The 7,737-nt window shown below is 42.1% G+C and overlaps 1 long non-coding RNA gene across 1 annotated transcript; it reads right to left on the reverse strand.

The window, feature by feature from the left end:
• Positions 1–915: 915 nt before the first annotated feature.
• LOC120405679 lies at positions 916–6,963 on the reverse strand. Its single transcript, XR_005598765.1, has 3 exons — positions 6,825–6,963; positions 5,630–5,691; positions 916–1,095 (listed from the first exon to the last, which is right to left on the reverse strand). It is a non-coding gene; the product is annotated as an uncharacterized LOC120405679 (long non-coding RNA).
• Positions 6,964–7,737: the final 774 nt, after the last annotated feature.

Genomic DNA, 7,737 nt, shown 5'->3' on the forward strand with positions numbered 1-7,737 from the left:
ACGCCACTCCAGAGCTTAACTGAGGGGTGGAGAAGCTTCCTCGTGCCAGCGCTGTCCAGGGCTTTGGCACATGCAGAGCTCAGCTCCTCCTGGCCAGCGCCCTGGGTTGGAGGGTCTTGGGCTTTCCCAGGGTGCCGGCCCAGACAGAGACAGTGGGGGAAGGAGAGAGCCTGCCGCCCAGGTTTTTGTGAGCTGAACGCTCTGACCAAGGCTGCTCCTTTGCACAGCGCTGGGAGTGGGACGCGCCATGCCGGGGCGGATATGAAGGAGCACTGGGATTGGTGGGGGTGAAGGGGCAAAGCAGGGAGAGGACAGCAAGAGGGGGGAGCACATAAAGGGCTAATGGGTGGGCAACAGAAGCAACACATAACCGGCTGTTGCCTGGGGCCTGCCAACACTCACCAGCCACCACAACTCTCAGCGCACAGTTAGCACCGGCCAGAAATGGAACGGTGGGTGGAGACCTGCTGGCTGAGAGCTGGCATGCAGCAGGGGCTGCGCTCATGGACTAGCAGGGAGAGTGGCTGGCCCTGCATGCTGCATCTTCGCCCCCCACCAGCCTTGCACACCCACCCCCATTGTCGGCCACTGGACCCCTCCCTCCCACTCACTGCTGCTGGGCAGGCATCCAATGAGCAGGGGTCTGTCCAGCAGCATGACTGCCGGTACTGATGCTGGAGGAGACTGAAAATTTGGGACAATTTCCCCCATTTAAAAAAAAAATGTCGGTACACCTGCAGGAGGGCTTAAATACGGGACTGTTCCTTTTAAAAATGAGATGTCTGGTAGCCCTACATATAAAATAAAATCACAGCATGCTTTTTAGAGACTACCCAACGTGACGGGCTAACCTGTCTAAAGAATTTTATCTCACCCCAAATGTCCTGTGCAGTGTTTCAAACAAGACTGGTTGAGATCCCGTTTTCATGAATGCAAACACATGCCTGGTCATTTCCTAGGTGCAGGATGATGGGGTGTCTTCTCTGTTGCCCAAATACAGTCCAGCAAATTTTTGAAGTGTATCTCAAAATAAGGTTCTCCTCTTCCCTCTGCGTGTTCTTTCTTGATGACTTCATCTCTCTCTGTTGACTTCATCTGTAAATGTGCCAACGTTGTGTCATCTTACAATGCTTAATTTACATGCCGACAGAGAGAAAGACCAGGCAACATCTCTTCTTTGACAGGAAACCCGTTTCTCCACCTCTGCTGTGATACAGACTCTAAGGCCTGGTCTACACTAGTAAATTAGATCCGTATAACTACGTTGCTCAGGCATGTGAAAAATCCACACCCAAAGTAATGTAGTTAAACTGACCTAACCCTTAGTGTAGACAGTGCAAGGCACTGGGAAAATTCTCCTATTGACTTAAGTACTGCCTCTCAAGGGAGGGGATGGCCTATGTTGACTGGCAAACCCCTCACAGCAAGATGGGCAACATCTTCACTGAAGTGCTACAACTTGAGTGTAGACAGGCCCTAAGAACATATTTTCAGTATACACACATAACTCCTTACAAGCTTACATAGTATGTGTACGCACATTTCACAATGATATTAACAACTAGTGTGCCCCTGGCTTTCATTTAAGACCTCACATGACATGCTTTGGTGAACCAGAATCAGAATGTTCTTACAACCTCTTTGCCGGGACTGAGGGGCTTATGGATCATAGTCAAACCCAAGAAATTCAGAGGTAAGATTAAATTTAAAAAGAAATCCAAACATGTTATTGTATAGAAATGCATAATTAGGACAACCACTAACTCTGACTTGTCACAGATGCTTTAAGGTTCCCATATAGTTAAAACAAACTGAAATCTTGTGTGTAGGCTACATTTGAATGAATATATATATGAGAGAGACTTCATAAGTGAAAGTTTCTTCTTCAGCAGAAACCTTTAACGCTGCCCTGTAGCAGGTTAAATGTAACATGCTTTTAAAAACCAATAAATCTAATCAGGGTCCACAAACACTGAAAAGACTTAATCTTCATCTGGTTTTTGCATGCTATTTCCCCTAAATTTCCCCTAGATATTTACTCTCAGCCGTAACTTCATTTTAACAGTCTTTTTGTCTTGAAATATCCTTGGGATTTTTAAATTAAAAATCTCAAACATAAATATTAAACAGGCTCAGAGAGAATGTTACTGTGGGATATTTCTGATGATTTAAACCATTTTTTAAGATGTAACTTTCATAATCAGATTCACCAGCATGCTCTGGCTGCTTCCCCGCTCCGCCTTCCAGAACAGCACAAAGTAGCCAGCATATAGGGATCAGTTAAACTGGGTTTATAGCTACTTTATTTTCTCAGGTCAGTGCAAAACACACCACAGCTTTCCCCTCTATTTCCTGCTCTGCAGATTCCACGTGCCTCCTGCAACCCCTCCATTCCACTGTGTTTTCACTTCCCAAGTTCCCCTGCCTTCTCCATCTCCCTACATCCCCTTGCATGAGCACCCTAGTTTCCCCCATCCCTCCTGAGCTGCCAGAGGAGTAGATCTGGGGCAATGGGGAGCTTTTGAAAAGATATTTAGGGTTAACGGTTATCTTTCATAACTGAAAGTTTGTCACAAAACTTTGTCCCCTTTCAAAATGGCCACATTGTTCTCAGTGGGATTGAAACCACAGCTTCCTTCTCGGAACCCAATGCTGTGAGCAAGCGGAGACACTGAGTCCCGTTGGGAACAATGAGAAAAAGGAAGACTGTTCTCAAAATGGCCACCAACTGAGGGCAGCTGTGACTTCAGTCCTTTTCAGAGCAAAGGGAAATGGCAGCCATCTTGGAAGAGGGCAGTTCTTTGTGGAATTTGCTATAATAGATCACTGTATTCTTCAACATCTAGTACTGAAGAATAATGTTTCAGTTATAGAATCATAGAATCATAGGACTGGAAGGGACCTCAAGAGGTCATCTACTCCAGTCCCCTGCACTCATGGCAGGATGAACTATTATCTAGACCATCCCTGACAGGTATTTGTCTAACCTGTTCTTTAAAATCACCACCGATGGAGGTTCCACAACCTCCCTAGGCAATTTATTCCAATGCTTAACCACCCTGGCAGTTAGGAAGTTTTCCCCAATGTCCAACTTAAACTGCCCTTGCTACAATTTAAGCCCATTGTTTCTTGACCTCTCCTCAAAGGTTAAGGAGAACAATTTTTCTCCCACCTCCTTTTAACAACCTTTTATGCTCTTGAAAACTGTTATCATGTCCCCCCTCAGTCTTCTCTTTTCTGGACTAAATAAACCCAATTTTTTCAATCTTCCCTCATCCTAATGTAACCCACAGACCACCTGGGTGTGGTGCTGTGTCCCCCTCTAGTGGCACCAAGACAACTTAGAGATTAATGAGTCCGCTGCAGCCTTAGCTAAGAGCCATGTGGCTTTTAGTTCATGCAGTAGAGGCTCATGCATTTAGCTCCACAAGTTCCAGGTTCGATCCCGCCTGCCGACGACTGGGGTCTGTCGGTGTTACGCTAAGTCACGTTTTGTAGACCTCTAATCATTTTTGTTGCTCCTCTCTGGACTTTCTCCAATTTGTCCACATATTTCCTGAAATGTGGTGCCCAGAATTGGACACAATACTCCAGTTGAGGCCTAATCAGTGCAGAGTAGAGAGGAAGAATTACTTCTCATGTCTTGCTGACAACACTCCTGCTAATACATCCCAGAATGTTTGCTTTTTTTACAACAGTGTTATGCTGTTGCTCATATTTAGCTTGTGATCTACTATGAACCCCAGAACCCTTTCCACAGTACTCCTTCCTAGGCAGTCATTTTCCATTTTGCATGTGTGCAATTGATTGTTCCTTCCTAAGTGGAATACTTTGCATTTGTCCTAATTGAATTTCATCCTATTTACTTCAGGCCATTTTTCCAGTTTGTCCAGATCATTTTGAATTTTAATTCTGTCTTCCAAAGCACTTGCAACCCCTCCCATCTTGGTATCATCTGCAAACTTTATAAATGTACTCCCTATGCCATCATTTAAATAATTGATGAAGATATTGAACAGAACCGAGCCCTGCGGGACCCCCACTTGATATGCCCTTCCAACTTGAAGGAAGAATAATATGGGAAAATAATCATTAATTCTTCCTTCCCATAGAATGAGGCCTAGACACAAGATGTCAGTGATTTAAAACTATGTCAGAAGTTTGGTGATTCTATGTTATTCTGTTACTGAGATTATTAGGGTCACAAATAAGTCACACTGAATGCCAAACTTTTTAAAGGATTCCTTTTAAATTTATTTTAATTCCTAAATTAGTTAACAGATTTACTTGTAAGTTTTCAGAAGAATGCACTCAACTTTTCTTAAATAACAAAGAGATTGAATCCCTATTGTAAATGGAAAAATCAACTCAACCTTAACTATGGACTTGCTACTGATGCCTCCATAATACACGCGCACACACATTCCAAAATCCCAGATTATACTGATTTTTATAACTCAAATTTTAATCCAATTAATTCTTTGTAGACAGGATTCCCTCACTACTACTACTATCTATATATGGATGTATGTGTATAGAATATATATGTACATGCTGTATACACACCTCTTTTTCTTAAAGCAAATCAAAGCACTGTTTGCTCACTGTATATCTTTACATAGCAACTGCTTTATTAGTTGACACTTTTATGCTTCTTTTGAGCTCAGCAATCAAATGCATCTGTTCATTAACTGCACAGAAAATTGTGCTTTTATGACGAAGGTGCGTTGTAATTGGCTGGGGTGGGAGTCTGTTTGGATTGGTTCAAAAATAGCTATCTTTTTTAATAGATCTTGATTGCCTGATGATCTTAAGGTTTAATTGCTGTTTAACTTCAGATCTATTTTTAATGTGTGTATAGTAGTAATTATGAAGAAAACATCCCATTCAGAACTTAAATAAATAGCTGTTTTTAATTTAAACTTTAAATCTTCATCTATATATAGCAAGATCTTTAACATGCAAAGAGTTTACTGGGTATTTTTTAAAAAATGTAACCCCTGAAACAACAAAAATGGCCCTATGGGCAGCAGAGCAGGTGTTCTGCAAAGTAGAAAAACACATTCTGTACAAATTACTCTCAACAGATTTTTTTTTTATTTCCATAGGCCCCAAGTCTGTGGGTTACAACTAACTGGTTTAAATGCACAATGTTTGTACTTCTTTTACAGTTCAGGCCTACTGAAGCTTAGGAAATGGTTGGGGGATTGCTGAAAACATGTAAAATGCTCTGGCTAGCTACTGAAGAACTGAGATATCTCTCCAAATAGCTTGAGCAAAGTTTCTGACTGAAGACTAAAACAGTCAAGCAGAAACTATGGGCCTGATTCCCATTTCACAAGAGTTTGACACCAGTGTAAAGCCCCAGTTCAGTAAGGCATTGAATCACATGAATAACTTTAGACAGGTGAGTAGTCTCAATAAATTAAATTATGGTAACTCCTTATGCCTGTGCTACACTAGCCTGACTGACGCTAAGGATGATGCAGAAGAGATTGGAGAGGCTCCTCAGAGCTGCTCCAAGGGGTATGGAGTTCATGCATATAATCTCCAATCCCCCCAGTAAGTAACTGTCCATGGATACTAGTTCCCACTCAGTGTCCACAGAAGATATAGCAGTTATACTTACTTCAGTGGGAGTTCTGCAGGTGCAGTGGCTGTAGCATCAGACCCCTCAGAAGCAGCGTGATTCTGTGTAAACAGAAAGACTGATCACCTCAGTCCTACAAAAATACCTGCCCAAAGGGCCTGGGGGGAGGAAAATTCCATACAGGTACCCTCATGGAGCATCTGTCCCAAAACATTCTGGAGGCAACTGGAATTTGTCTCCCTATCTTCTCCACCCCTTTCCCATGGAATGAGCCATCATTCCACCCTCAACCCAGCAGATCCAGGGGATTTGCAGGAGGATCAGTACTATCTATGTGAAGTCCTATGCCTCTGCATTGTCCCTGGCACCTCTAGTATGCTTCTCTCTCACTTCCTTCTACCGTGTGCTACCCTTCTTTGGTGCTGGTAGGGAATGATGCCTACCTCTGCAGGATCCCAAGAAAGAGGGGAGATAGCCCTATGGAGATGGCTGACATGATACACACATGTGGCAGTGGAGATCCACGTGCAGCTCTCCCGTGCACACATTTCCCTGACACATTCTGGGTTGTAGTTATCAAGTCCAAACTCCAGCAAGCAGATCATTGGATGCTGAGGATTCAGCCATTAGATAACCAGGATGTACCCAGAAGTTCTGTTGCCAAAAGTATTTCAGAAATCAAACATTACACAATGTGACATTACTCTGTGATTTAACAACAAAACTGGTAGGTGCAGTAAAGAATAAATGTTAATTAACCAAGAGTCAGAAACTTGTTACCAACGCTGACATAAACATGGACAGAACTGCTCTCCTGAGAACCAGCTCTTGGTGTAGATGACTGAGCACTAGAAAATATAATCTACATCTAGGAAATGACTGCTGTGTCATGTTGAAATCTTGCCTTATATTCACCTTAGTGTCTTGGTCTTTCTAGTCAGTTGATTCTAGATTACGGATATCTTGTGACGTGCGTGTGTATGCATGTGCCCAATGAGCCCAAAACCAACATCCCAATCCTGCCATCATGGAATTTTAGGGAAGTTCAGAATCATATGTGAATCTTACAGCCTGGCCCATTTCTGGTAGAAATACCAAAACTGGTACTGTAGATAGAAATTTGAGATAATAAAAATATACTATTAAGCAATACCACACCTGTCCCATGCTCTGAGTGCTCCTGACAAACCTTAAAAAAATGCAGGTCATAAAATCAACAGATTCCAGTAATTACCTGCAGGTAACAATATTTATCTATATAAATAGACACGTAATAAGCCCCACTAACAAAATCGCCACTAAAGTTTCTTTTCACTGGCACTGCACTTTTCAGTATCCCAGGTGCCTGAAATTTTACATTTTGCCTTCAAGTATTTCACTGGGAACCCAAGACTGAGTGCTACAGATTGCATCACAATCAGCTTTCTTGGAATTCTAAGAACATTTAAGAGTTTTCCCAATCTCTTCCCTCGTGACTCTATTGAGATCAGTCACAGATATTTTGTGCCCTGTATTCTTGAAGTTAGTAGAGGCTATTTGTGGGTGATGCTGAATCTTTCCTCTGTATATTTCATGCTTCAGACTCACTGTGGCCTTTTCCTTTGGTTAGATACAATGACCATGATCTTTCAATGTACAATATCATTTGACATTAACACGAATTCAGCAGGGGTAATCTGAAGAGTTTGAAACATAACATCTAACAACTCTATGGTACCAAATGAATCCCCTTTAGACTGAGATCTGTAATATGCAGTGACATTTATCTCAGCTCTCTAGCTCTGTTGTGTTTTGGCTGACTTTTTTTCAAAAGCCTTTTAAGATGATCTGTATCTTCATCTGCAAATTATTTTTGCTGTGAAATAACAGAGTGCCTCTGGAAACAGCTGCACTCTGAAGTCAATTAATCTTATAAACCATCACCTCCTACATCCCAACTGGAACTCCGCTGTGTTTCTCAGTGGTTAAATAACACCAAGAACTAAAATACAAAGTCTTTACTACTTGCTGAGTAGCACTAAGAACTCAAAGCTCTCTTTCCTCAAGTTCAAACTTGGGCTAAGAAAACTGTTAAATAAGCTTTGCTAAATATTAATTTGGCATGAAGAACTTTGAATGACTTGTTGCCTTAGTTCAAGGATTCCCTC

The sequence above is a fragment of the Mauremys reevesii genome, linkage group 5 (assembly GCF_016161935.1).
Source record: "Mauremys reevesii isolate NIE-2019 linkage group 5, ASM1616193v1, whole genome shotgun sequence".
NCBI lineage: Eukaryota > Metazoa > Chordata > Testudines > Geoemydidae > Mauremys > Mauremys reevesii.